The sequence below is a fragment of the Lissotriton helveticus genome, chromosome 7 (assembly GCF_964261635.1).
Source record: "Lissotriton helveticus chromosome 7, aLisHel1.1, whole genome shotgun sequence".
Classification (NCBI taxonomy): Eukaryota; Metazoa; Chordata; class Amphibia; order Caudata; family Salamandridae; genus Lissotriton; species Lissotriton helveticus.
Window position 1 is genome coordinate 181619666 of NC_136068.1, and position 14274 is coordinate 181633939.

The 14274-nt window shown below is 44.5% G+C and overlaps 1 protein-coding gene across 1 annotated transcript in view; it reads right to left on the bottom strand.

Moving 5' to 3' along the window:
• Positions 1-14274, bottom strand: part of TNNC2 (troponin C2, fast skeletal type) — a 63520-nt gene that overhangs the window by 19749 nt on the left and 29497 nt on the right. The gene's annotated exons all lie outside the window — the stretch shown is intronic.

The following is a 14274-nucleotide window of genomic DNA, read 5'->3' on the forward strand; positions in this document are numbered from 1 at the left end:
AGAGTGCCACTTAAATTATGCAAAGCAGAGCAGGAAACCCCAAGTAGTTCCCAAGTTTCAGAAAGAAAGCAGCTCTTTTATTTGTAACACTCTACAACACCACAGACACTCCAAATATGCTCACTTCAAATGTCTGTTTTTCTAGCAGAGTTTTTAACCATAGTACTAGCACAGTGCCATCCATGCAGAGGTAGAAAGGAGCAAAGCCTTTTGCCCTTTTTTTAGAGCAAAGTCTTTAAGCATAGTATTAGCAAGTGCCATCCATGCCAAGCTGAAAAATAACAAAAGCTTTTAGCCATTCCAAGTAAATGTAAATGTTGTTGTACTTGTATAGCGCACAGCTACCCGCAGTGGGTTTCCCGGCGCTTGTACGAATACCGCAAGGGAACCCTTCCTGGCTTTCCCTGTGAAGTGTCCACTCCTGGGCACCCCCATGGTGCAGACCAGGCATCCCTCGCGTTGTGGGGGCCATTGTGGAGACTAAGCAAGCTATTGCCCAGAGTTGCAGCGCGGGACCCATGATCAGAATAGGCACTGAGGCGAGAATATCCGGTATGGGGAATTAATGAGCCAGAGACCCGCCGAGTCGGGAATCGAACCCTGGTCCCTGGCCAGAGCTCTGCATCGAGGTCTGCCTGCTCTAACCATTGAGCCACACTTCTCCACTACAGTACTACAGCTTTGGATTGGTAAAATGCCATCCAAGATAGCCTAAAATGAATAAAACAAATCCTAAACACACATGTTTTGGGTTTATTAGAGGTCATCAAAGACAAATAGCGTTATCCAGACACAAGGAGAAACCAGTATAAGTCCAGTATAAGTCAAAACAATCCCTTTTCAGGTTTAGAGTGCTGCATAAATTATGCGAGAAAAAAAAGAGCAGGGTATATATGTACCAAGGGTATGGAGTCAGTGTGAGTGGCAGGGATATTGATGATGATATCACTATGAGGTGATTGGCACTTGTGTCATAGAGGAGAGAAACTCAGCCAATCAGGAAGGAAGTTTGAGCTAGAGGTATTATGAAAGGGGAAACTTAGCGATGGAGTAACCAAGAAGGGATGGAAGGTCATACTCTGATGGTGCTACAAGTGGAAGTGCGCGGTGAGGGACGTGTGAGGAAATACAGAGCTGTTCACTGTTAGATGAATGAGTGTTTCTTGCTCATAGCATTATAAGGGAAGCTTAAATACTCAGTGCTCTTAACAGCAACGGACAGACATTAGCAAAAACATGAAATTGCAGCACTCTCACGTTTCTTAAGTCCATGCAAGACTAGATCATTCAGTTCAGGCTTTGCTAGCATTTTGGGACTTGTGGTCCTGATTTTATAACACACCAACAAGAATACAAGTTGAAGAATGCAAAGTAAAAACCTGATCTAGATGAGTCACGTATTGACTTTAGAAACTTGAGAGAGACAACATTTCTTCTGGATCAGCTACTTCATTGGGTAGCCTCTTTGGAGCACATTTAACTTTTTATGAATTCTGATAATTGTGAGCTGTCACAGCTGCAAAAAAAAGTCCTTAAAACCCACATGCCGCATTTTATTGTGCAGTGACTAAGGCTCAGGGGCAGATTTCCCAAAAAAGTCATGCTATGCTGTTTTGCGTGACAGGGAGTGAGCAGGAATGCGCCATATTTACAAAGAAATGACGCATTCCTGCTCTTGCCGTGCACTGCCACACCCAATACTACCTACCACCATCGCAGGCATTCTTGTGCTATGGTGCAAGGGTGTCTGCGTTACAGCCAGGATTGTTGTTGCGCCAGAAGGGGCACCTTCCTGCACAAAAACAATCCTTAGAGGCATTTTTCTCATTCTGCAGCACACGGAGAAAGAAGACATAACGAGAAATAATTAATATATTTCTCCTTGTTACGCCTCTGTTGGAAAGACATACCATTTTTACATAATCCGAGGTTTACTACCCTTAGTAAATCTGGGATGTCGTCAAAATCCAAGGGCAGATGCATGGGGATCCACCCTTGAGCACCTTCCCAGCGCAGTTTTGCAAGGCAGCGATTTGCACTACCTTTAATTACTCTGAAGTTACTATGCCAAGCAGAGCCATGCAAGGTGGATTTGCGTGATTTACACTAAACAGCACTGAAGGTTTACCATCTCCTTGTGTGATTCAAGGACTTGGTAAATCTTCCCCAGTGTATGAAACCACAGTCATAGTAAGACAAAACGAAAGGAAGTAGAGTGGAGTGGTCCAGCCAGTGAGGAGTTGCCGGCTGCTTTGTTTCAGCGGATGCGAAGCTATCATTGATTTGGTTTGAACCCCGCCATTGATGTATATACATGGCTTGAGGCTTTTGAATAATTGGACGTGCCGCACTAGAGAGAGAGAGACGGACTAGAGAGAGGGAGCATCCGTGAGAGACTGCACGCGGACCATAGCGGTTTTCCAGCGTGTGAGAGGGATCGTTACTTCTGCTCGATCTTTCTATTATTGTATGTTACCTTGTCCTGAAGAGACCAAAGAAGATAAGGCTGAAACGTGGTCGTGTCGACAATTATGTGGAGGAATCTTGGAATAACTTTGACTGTCTAGAATTGTTTTTTGCCACACTAGAGTTAGGCTTATGAAGGGAACAGCCATTTAGTGTTGCACTTGTTAGATTTCCTCTGAGTGGTTCCCCTAGAAGTAGAGGGGGGACACTTGTACGTATAATTTCTGTAGGGTTATTATTATTTGTTTCATTGTTCGTCATTTATTTGTATAAATATTTGTGATCTATGTGAACAACTTCACTGCTGATAGGCTTTAGTACCTTTTGTGTTTGAGAGATTTTGATATATTCATTATGAACAATGGTCATTGCTGAGAGGGTAATTAAATGTACTCTATTCATTAAAGTATTCAGTATTGTTTCCTTTGATACCAATTCCTTTTTATATAATATTACGTCCCATATCCAGGTATTAGAGGGTCATTTGGGTATACCCCTGTTGTTTATGCATCATAATTCATCAAGGATGACCTAACATCATTTTGTTTCTCTCTGTGGAGCAGGGACCAAGCACGGATTGATTCAACTTAATCAGTGTCCGTCCATCTGCTGCTCCAAACGTGATTTAACATACTATTTTGTTCTTTTTAACTTTTAGTGCCCTGCAAACGGAAGGCATGGCACTGGCAAAAACATGCCCAGCAGGACAAACAAAATTGCAACAATTTTTTTTCTATAGCTATTTTGTTTTTTGACAAGTCTTATTTTCTCACTTTGCACTCATGTTTTTTAGGTCTCGCCTGTCGATGCGCATGCGCATCGAGCAAGGCGAGAGTATTGGGACTTATCCGCTCTTTATCCACACTGCAAGGAATCGTGGCGATTCCTTGCAGTGCCCGTGACTTTTAAGCTCAATGCGCATGCGCATTGAGCTTAAAAGCGCGTGCACGTCCGTCTTTGTTTACCCGCTCCGCCCCCTCCCCTTCCCGCCGTCTCGCATTTCCCCTGTCGCACTTCTCCTCCCCCCTCCCCTCTCTTCCCTCCGTCTTGTTTATTGTACCCGCTCCGCCCCCTCCCCTTCCCGCCGTGTCGCATTTCTCCTCCCCCCTCCCCTCTCTTCCCTCCGTCTTGTTTTCATCTTTGTTGTCTTCCTTTGTGACTGTTTTTCTATCTATATCTTCCTCGGTCTTTCTTCGTTTTCTGTCTTTCTCTGTTTAGCTCTGGGTCACCATCGAGTGTGCGGGCCCACCACCACAGGCACAATTTAAACACACCTTAGCTGTTAAGAAAATGTTACTTCCAATTCCGCTAAAAGGCAAATGTATCAGTGGAATAAAAAAAGATTCCCGATTTGTTGTACATTAAAGCACAGCTGCTGTGAACTGCCATGGTTTTCTGTATAATGGAAAATATTGCCGGTAACTTGAAGTTTGGATCAAATCTTTAACAAAATTATGTTACATGTCTGTATGCAGCGTGAAAAAAAATAAGTATTTTGAAATGGAAAAAAATGAAAATAAGTGGGCAATTTCCTCAGCTGCTGTATAAATCTAAAGATTTCCAGTTTATTTTTCATGGAATTTTGCACAAGCTCTATTTTTCAGTACTTAAAATTACAGCTCTTACCGTCAAACCATTAAGTCGAACCGTTTTTAAAAACATTTTTTATGCTGTTACGGTAGATAGAACACTGCCTAAAGTAGCTGACATCTTTCCGAATGTCCCTGCCTACCATATAGTTTCTAGTTTGCTACAGAGGCGTGGCAGGATCGGCATCTATAGCATGCCTACGAACCCTTACCCTCCCCCTTTTGTTTCAAGTTTGTCTTGCCACTTGCCCCATTCTGCGTGTATTTTGCTTCATTTCCCCATTCTTGGTTGTGTTAATCCTTATCGCTCGCGCATTTATATCTTAAATGACCTGACGATTTTCAAAATCTCCTTTTTTTTTTTTTTTTTTTTAGTTCAACAAGATTTTATTGAGAGAAATAATGATCCAAATAATAGCAGTCAAAATACAAAAAGGTGATACACTCCAATGTGAGTAAAACGTGAAAAACCAAACATGGATATCATTTGATCAATAATTCAAGTATATGGAAATAAAATTAGAAAGAAGGGAATCAATAAGAAGTTACTAATATAAGTCAATAATGGGTATATCGTGCAGAACGTGGAACATATCAGCCTCTGAGATGAGGGAGGGGGAAGGGGAAGAAACAAGAGCAAAAGGAGGAAGGAAGGAAAGAAAGAAAGGGAAAAAATAGCAGTAGACAGAAAGAACGGGATGAGAGGACAGGAAAGAGGGAGAAAGAGGGAGGGAATCCCACAGGAATAGCCCAATGCAACGTAGCTAGTAGACCAAACATTAAGTAGACAAACCAACAGGAAAACGAGGGACTACACCTTGCGAGGAGAGGTCCATGTATTCATCCAATGATGCCCAAATCCCACTTGAAATGTAAGGCGATAGGTGTGCTAGATCTACTGAGGTGTGAGCACTGCGTAAGAAGGAAACCCATGCCCACCACGTATGGTAAGAGACTGATGAGAAGGATTTCCAATCCATAAGGATAACCTTTACCGCAATAGATAACAGAAGATCTAACAGCTGTAATTGTACCAAATCAAGGGGAAGGGGCGTAGGAGCAGCCCAGGGACCTAATATAACTAGAGGAAAAGAGAGCTGGAGCTGAATGTCAAAGATAAGAGATAAATGTTGCTGAATAAGGTCCCAAAAAGGTTTAAGTAAGGAACAATTATAGAACATATGAGGGAAATCCCCCGCCTCCAGGCCACAACTCCAACAGAGATCATCTTCTTTAAGGTTGAGAGAATGAAGACGTACAGGTGTCCAGTGGAGTAAGTTCATCGAGAAAAACTTGGACTGTATAAGGGAAGGAGCTATTTTGTTACGAAGCGCAAATTTGCTAATGGATTGCCAAGCTTCAGAGGACAAATGATCTGTAATATTGTGATCAAAATGACGCATCCATTTTTGTTGTGCAACCGTCTGGTCAGGAAGCGAAGTAGAAGATAGAAACTTGTATATGTGGGAGGCAACATGACCAGCTTTGAGCCAAATACAAAATAGCGAGACGGTAGGGGAGGAGGGGTGAAGACGAGTTTTGGAGATGGCAACCTTGATTTTAAGAAAGGTATAGAAGTCGAGATTAGTTAGAGAGTGATTGAGCGCTAAGGTAGAAAAAGGTAAAGGCTCCCCAGAGTCACTATACAGATGTTGCACAAGAGAAACACCTTTCGTAGCCCAATATGACATGAGGGTGGGAGTGATATTAAGTTTAATTTTGGAATTACGCCAAATGGAAGACCATCTAGTTTTGTGCAGAGGAAATGCCATCTTCCTGTCTACTCTCTTAATTGCGGAAATTGTATCAATAATTATAGAGCGGGAAAACAGAATGTGGAAAGTGGAGGTAGTACAGAGAGAGGCAATTGGTAGAGGTGCAGCTAAGTCCTGTTCTATGTGTAGCCATAAAGGAGTATGATGGGATGGAGGAGAAAACCATAAGGCCCCCTGAGAGGCCAAGAAAGCCGTCTGATATTTTTCCCAATCCGGAAAATTACACCCCCCCATATCACAGGGTCTACGTAAATATTTATATGCTAACCGAGCGCGTTTACCATTCCAAAGAAATTTGGCGGTGATCCCATCGATTTCCCGAAAAAAAGAGTCGGATAGTTTCATCGGAATCATGGATGAGACAAAATTAATAATCGGCGTGATCATCATTTTTAGGGTTTGTAGGCGACCCCACCACGAAATATGTTTCGGAGACCATGTATCCAGAAGATGACGAACCTTAGTAAGAGTTTGAGATTCATTATAGGCAACCGTGGTATGTAGCGTGGAACAGAAATAGATGCCGAGATATTTGAGATGGGTAGATTGCCACTTAAAGCCAGCCGAACCCATATGAGCAGGGAAACAGTAGGCATTCAAAGGAAATATTTCTGTCTTATCTCTGTTTAGAGTGTATCCGGATACTTTAGAGAACAAAGAAATGGTGTCAGAGATAGCAGGGATGGCCAACGCTATATCATCTGAGAAAATGAGAACATCGTCAGCGTAGGCAGCCGTTTTAAGACAATGAGGGCCAAAGGAAAAGCCTTTGATATCAGGATGTAAATCAATCAGCCGAAGAAGAGGATCGATAGATAACAGAAACAAGAGAGGGGATAAGGGACACCCTTGCCTCGTGCCCTGGCACAGATTAAAAGAAGAAGAAGTAGCACCATTAACTCTAATGTTAGCTTTAGGTTGGGAGTATAGAGACATAACCATGTTAATAAAAGAGTCTCCGAGGTTATGTGCACATAAGACAGCTCGAAGGAAAGGCCAAGAGACCTTATCGAAGGCCTTTTCCGCATCGAGGGCTAAGGCCGCGGCAGGTAATTGGGACCGCTTAGCCGCTCCAATAATATGACAGAAAGTGCGGATATTGTCTCTTGCCAGTCTACCCTTAACAAATCCAGTTTGGGAGGGATGTACTAGATGAGGAATAAAAGATTCTAGACGTTTAGCCAAAATTTTAGCAAAAATCTTCGCTTCCATATTAAGAAGCGAGATAGGGCGGAAATTCTTAGGATCTGAATGATCCTTACCTTCTTTCGGGATCACCACTATTGTGGCATCAGCAGCTGTACCAGAAACAGAACCATTACGAATGAAAGTGTCAAAGACAGCTTGTAGCTTAGGAACAAGTAGCGGAAGAAAGGTTTTATAAAATAAGATCGGGTATCCGTCTGGACCAGGAGCTTTCCCCGAGCGGGTGGCCTTGATAGCAGCCGCTATTTCCTCCGGTGAGATAGGAGCATTCAGAGTAGAGCGATCTCCTTCTGAGATTGATTGAATCGGAATTGTTTTTAAAAAGTCCTGGCAATTGTCAAAAGAAGCCTGGTTAGAGGGGGTGTATAATTTATTATAGAAATCGCGAAAGACTTCAAGAATCTCCTCAGTTTGGAATTTGGTAGAGCCAGTGTGGTCTTTAATCGAAGAGATCTGGGAGGACTTATAGGAAGAGTCTTGGAATTTTAGCGTGGCAGCCAAGAGTTTCCCAGCGCGATTCTTTAAAAGTAACTTTTTGGACTTTTGTGCCTGGAAACCGATATGAGCTCTGTTAGTGACAATAGTATTATATTTGTATTTTAGGAGCTTAATTTGTTGTAGGTTAGTCGGATCTTTAGTATGTCTAAAGGAGGCTTCCAGAGTTTTGATGTTAGAAGATAAGTCCGTAAGTTCCCTCTTAATCGTCAAGTTGCGTTTGGACATGCATGCTATAACTTGGCCCCGAAAAGTACACTTAAAAGAGTCCCATAGAATTATTGGAGAAGAGACCGAGTCCTCATTTTCACGGAAAAAAGTGTTTATGTCCGTGGAGAATTTATCCACTTGATCAGAGTCATGTAACACTTCCGTATTAAGCCTCCAGGAACGACCACGCGGTTTCGGCGCAAAGGACATAAGCGTAAAAGTGACCGCAGCATGATCGGAAATGACAATGGGATGAATCAGCGGAGAGGAAGAAGCTGAGACAAGAGAGGAGTGAACCAGGAGATAATCAATACGAGAGAATGAGGAATGAGGGGAAGAAAAGAAAGTAAAGTCACTGCCAGTGGGATTATGGAGACGCCAAATATCATGTAATTGAGCATTGGAACACATGTTAATCATCTGCTTATGTGCTTTAGGTGGACGAAACCGGAATGCAGAGTTCCTGTCTAATAAAGGATCCATTGGTAAGTTAAAATCGCCACCAACAATGAGATTGCCAGCATGAGGGGTGTCATGCAATTTTTTAGAAATGGATTGCCAAAAGGCTGGGTTATCCACATTCGGGGCATATATATTCATAACAAACAAGTCATGTTGTCCATCCGACAATTTAGATAGAAGCCAGCGACCCTCAGAATCGTGTTCAGAAGAGACGATTGATAATCCTGACTTCCTTGAGACTAACATAAGCACACCATTGCGTTTACCAGAAGCATCAGAACAAGACACATCCGACACCCATTCCTTCTTTAAAAATAAAGCTTCTCTACTGGTAATTTTAGATTCTTGAAAGAGGACTAAGTCTGCCGAGAGCGACTTACAATAATCCAGGATTTTAGATCGTTTTACTGGATGATTTAATCCCTTAACATTAAGGGATAACACATTTAAACCTGACATGGAACAAAGGGGGATACAAACGGAGACAGCATTGATGACAAACAAAAAACGGTGTGCAAACAAACAGTGGGCCAGCTATTAAGCAAAATAGATGTTACTGGAGCCACCATGTGGGAGAACCAGGAAAAAAGAAAGGCCAGAAGAGAAGAAAGACAAGAAGAGAAAAAGAAAAGAAGCAGAGGGGGAGGTCTAAAAGAGACCCACATCATGCAAGGGAGAACGTGGAAAAGGCGAGTAGGGGACCGTATTAAGAGCAAAAAATTGGTAAGGAGAAACAGCCCAATTATTAGAAAAAATCTCACGAAAATAAATAAACCACATGAAGAAACAGCCGAACTCAGTGCAAAAACATTTTGAAAATGGGGAGCTGAGACGCTATAAGAGGAATAACACACTTCAGGGTAGATGAGCGATACCATAACATGAACAAGATCATATAATGAAGAACAATTGAATCAAGAATGCAAAAAAACTTAATTACGCAATAAACAACCTAAATAATATGTAACTTTACATAACTATAGTGACGAATAGTCAGCTACTTCATATATTAATAATAACAAGAATTACATAACTATACTATAGAGTGAAACCGTAGAAGGAGAAAAAGAAAAAAATAAGTGCAAGAGAGGAGCATGTAGAGACAAGGAAGAGACAAATATGGAAAAGGGAAAGGAGCAGAAACCGAAAGGAGAATACTACTTCGCTATAGTAGCACAATAACTAGCATAAGGTAAAAATGTGAAGAAAAAGTGCTAGTGAAAAAAAGAAATAGTATATTGAATACAAGCAAGAAACTGCACCCAATAACTAGAACAAGGCCAGTATCATGCAAAGGATAGACCAGAAAAAGAGGCTGAGAGGACAGAATTGAGAAGGAAGAAGAGATTCAAGAGCAGTATGGAGAAGAGAAAGAGAAGAAGAAAAGTACAATAGTAGAGAGGTAAATTAGCGTGTAAAGACTACGAAAAAGAACGAAGAGGGATTCATCTTGAAAACAGTACAACCACAAGTATAGAGATAAACAGATCAGGTCACTGAGGCCCCAGGAGCCTGTGTTGTTGCTCTTTGAATCTCCATCTCTATTTCCTCCTGGTTGTCTAAGAACGTTGTCAAGTCTGCCGGTTCATCAAAGATCCTGGTACGTCCTTTATAAGTGATGCGAAACTTGGATGGACCTGAAAAGGAAAAAGGAATGCCCAGATCGGTGAGACGCTTCCGAAGATTCAAGAAGCCTTTCCGTCTTATGACTGTGTCTCTGGCAAAGTCTTGAGAAATGGAAATGCGATGACCCTCCCAGTTGAGTTGTTTAATCTTGCGCATATGAGACAGAATCAGTTCAGTGTGTTGATGTCTCAAGGGTTTAAAAATAATTGCTCTTGGCTGGGTGGCTGCCTTAGACCGAAACGTAGGAACACGGTGTGCCCTTTCAATCTCAAAATCTCTGTGAAAAGATAGTTGGAGAGTATCCGGAATCCAATGAGATAGAAACTCAATCATAGAGGAGGATGATTTCTCTGAGTCCTCCGGCAAACCAAAAATACGGAGATTGGATCTCCTATTACGGTCTTCCTGCTCCGTGAGGTCTCTGCGCAACGCCACCATAGAACGCTCCAATTGAGAAAGGGACCTGGATTGCTTTTGCATCCCATCCTCTGCAGAACTTATTCGTGTTTCCGTCGCTGATACACGAAGAGAAAGGGCTTTAAAATCATTCCGGATAGCAGACACTTCCACTTGCAGTAAGTCAGTGTTAGTCTTTGTTGACTGCGCAATTTCATGAACTTCATTCAGACGCGCCAAAATGGTGTCCAATGTGGAAGCATTGTCTGCCTGAGGAGATTCAGGCGACGGAGAGACTGACTTAAGTCTTTTTAAAGATGCGCTCAGTTCCTTAGAGTCCCTGCTGTTCAATGGTCGACTCATAATGACAAGTGACGCAGCAGGAGCCTGAGAGAATACACTGGAATAGGCTGGAACACCAAAGTTGCGCAAAATATGTAGACTCAGTGTAGAACAGTGACAGTTTGCGCTCAAAACACGCAAAGGAAGAGAAGCTGTTCAAGTATGAGGAAAATTGCGCAGGAAATCACTTCAATAAAACAGAGCAGACACCTCCATGAAGAATGTGAGAGAAAAAATAAAAGCGAGCAGCTCAAAAGACCAGCCAAGAAGCAAGAAAGTAACATTCAAGGAAAAAGCATAAATGTTACCATTTCAGCCGTCGTGAGTAGAAACCCTCAGCCAAGCGCTGAAAACCGCAAGTTTGTATCCGCTGCAGCGCCTCAGAAGCCCGATGACAGGAGCGTCATGCGCGACAAAATGGCGGTCGCTCTTCAGGAATGCGAGCGCCTGTGAGGAAGAATTCAGGAAACATGTCCTCGGTAGCTGAGAACGCGGAAAGAACAGCGTCGTGAAGGTCACCGCATGTTCCGCCGCTGGTACGTGAAGTTTCAGGTCGCAAGGGCACGAAGAAGCGGAGAGAAACGCTCTACGGGACCAACTCACCCCGGAGCTCAAGCGCGGTACGCCATGCAACAGCGGCGCGCAAGCCACGCCCCCTTTCAAAATCTCCTTTAGCAACACTACCCCCCTCCCCCCCCACCACCACCATATCTCCTCCCTGACTCCCTAATATGCACTTCAAAATTTGACCTAGAGTGTTAGAGAGCTGTTATTATGTGAACCTGCGTGAGATCGAATGAGTGGGTGCCATCCCTTGCATACCACTGTGTATCACCTCGGGTGGTCTTCTAGGCGCCCTGGTCCTGCTTCAGACGTCTGTCGAGTTAGCTCGAGCGGTTTGCATTATAACAAACGCTCATGTGCCGTCCGCTTCGTAATCTTTACCTGCAGAAGAGACTTGAATCATCGAAGATAGATTGAGTTAGCCTGGCAGAATTTCCATGCCTGCTTTAAGTGCGTCACAGCATTCTGCTCTCGCCTGGTCATGCTGTTTTCCCTGGAATGACTGTTTTGCTAAGCAGATCCCTCTGTCATTGTTCCAGCATGCTGCTTCACGGGCTACATTACGGAATGCAGCACTGTCTTAATTATTTGCATTTGGCACGCGACCTTCTAAATCTGCATCCTGTCAGGCAGTTCCATTTTCGGTGCGCCTTGCACCTTTTCCTGGAGTCTCCTGCGTGCATTGAAATGTACTTTATCCGTATTCTCTGAAGTTATCCAAGTTCTGGCAAGCACCATGCAGGAGTCCTGCAACACCGCCGCTGCTGCCGTGAGCAATTCACGGATTTCCGGCTATTTGCGCGTCCACAACACTGTACGCAGAACAAGAACATCTGGGGGCGCCGCCATGCTTTCAATAATCTCCAAATTCTCCACGGACCACCCTCCGGCGTTTTTCACAAAGCTGCTCCTATTTCACACTCCCCAGTCTCACGTGGTACACCCCTCCTACCAGCCTTAGTGGTACTCAACCCATACCAACCCCAGAGATCTTCTTGCCATTCCAGCTTCGCGCGGGTTCTCTGTCCTGCCACTGTCCCAGTGCGTTTCTACCCTGGGAATGCCCCACCGTGCGCCGGTCACAATATCTCACACAGTTCGCACCTTGCTGTCTCGCTGTGGTGCTCTCTCTGCCCTGCAAATCTCTGGCCGTTTTCCCGCTCTATCAACTCCCAGTGGTATTTATGCTATAGCCCCCTCCTGTGGTATTTCTGCCCCCCATAGCTTTGCGGTCCCTCACTCACCCTCAACCCCTCACCCTCACTCACCCTCACCCTCACTCACCCTCAACCCCTCACTCACCCTCAACCCCTCACTCACCCTCAACCCCTCACTCACCCTCACCCTCACTCACCCTCACCCTCACTCACCCTCAACCCCTCACCCTCACTCACCCTCACCCTCACTCACCCTCACCCTCACTCACCCTCAACCCATCACCCTCACTCACCCTCACCCTCACTCACCCTCAACCCCTCACCCTCACTCACCCTCAACCCCTCACCCTCACCCTCACTCACCCTCAACCCCTCACTCACCCTCACTCTCACTCACCCTCAACCCCTCACCCTCACTCACCCTCACCCTCACTCACCCTCAACCCCTCACTCACCCTCAACCCCTCACCCTCAACATCAACCCCTCACCCTCACTCACCCTCACCCTCACTCACCCTCACTCACCCTCACTCACACTCACCCTCACTCACCCTCACCCTCACCCTTACTCACCCTCACTCACCCTCACCCTCACTCTCACTCACCCTCAACCCCTCACCCTCACTCACCCTCACCCACCCTCACTCACCCTCACTCACCCTCAACCCCTCACCCTCACACAGTGGAATAGGTCTCGGAGCATTTGAGTTAGAGCTTTTAGAAATGTTTATGGTTTTTTTTTAAAATTCTTTAGCATTGGCTACAGGAAACAAAAATGCTAAAGATTTACAAAAAAAACCATAAACAATTCTAAAAGCACTAACTCTAATGCTGCGAGACCTATTGCATTTCCAATGCTTGTTTTTATTTTGATTGTGGGCACGGTTCTCAAAAGATGAGGCTTATCTTATTGCAAAGTGGCATTGTTTGTTTCTTATGTGCAATCTCTGAAATTATGTTTTAACACATAATCGTGCACTACACCCCAATCCACCCACTTTAATCCAGCCCACTCCGGTCCACATCAATACACCCCACCTCGCCCCAGACCAATCCAATCCACTCACTCTACTCCACTCACCCCAATCAATCCACTCCAATCCACCACAATGCAATCCCCCCAACCCACCCCACTCCAATCCAAAACAATCTGCCAAACTCCAATTTGCCCCACTCCAATCCTAAACAATCTGCCCTACACCAATCTGCTGCACTCCAATCCAAAACAATCTCCCACACTCCAATCTTCCACACTCCATTTAGCCCACTCCAATCCACCCATCTCCAATCCAAAACAGTCTGTCCCACGCTAATCCTCCTCACTCCAATCTGCCCCCTCTACAACCCAAAAATCTAATCAACTCCACCCCAGTTCAGTCCACCCTACTCAATCCAATCCATCCAGCCCACCATACTCCAATCCACACCACTTCAATCCAATCCACCGAACCCCACTCCAATCCAATCTACACCATCCAGTTCATCCTCTCAAATCCACCCCACTCCACTGAATCCAATCCCAATCCAATCCACCCAATCTACTCCAGTACAATCCACCCCACTACCTCAATCCACTCCAACCCATTCCACTCTATTGCACCCTACTGCACTCCAATCTATGCCACTCCACTGTACCCCACTCCACTGTACCCCACTCCACTCTACGCCACTCCACTCTATGACACTGCACTCTACAACACTCTCTGCCACTAAACCACTGAACTCTACTCCCGTCTACTCAGCTCTATGACACTCTCCCCCCCATCTCAACTATATACCAAAAAATCCAGTTTACAATACTCTGCTCCCCCCAGTGCACTCTTAGGACGCTCCAAGCCACTTTTAATCATGCTGAACAGCAGCCAAACAGGTGTACAACATAGCAAAACCACATTGCCAAAACCAATAGCTCTTGTATAGGCATGGGGAAACAGCCTTTACAGTGATGGCTGAATCCCGCATGCCATTACTGAGTAGACTTTACAA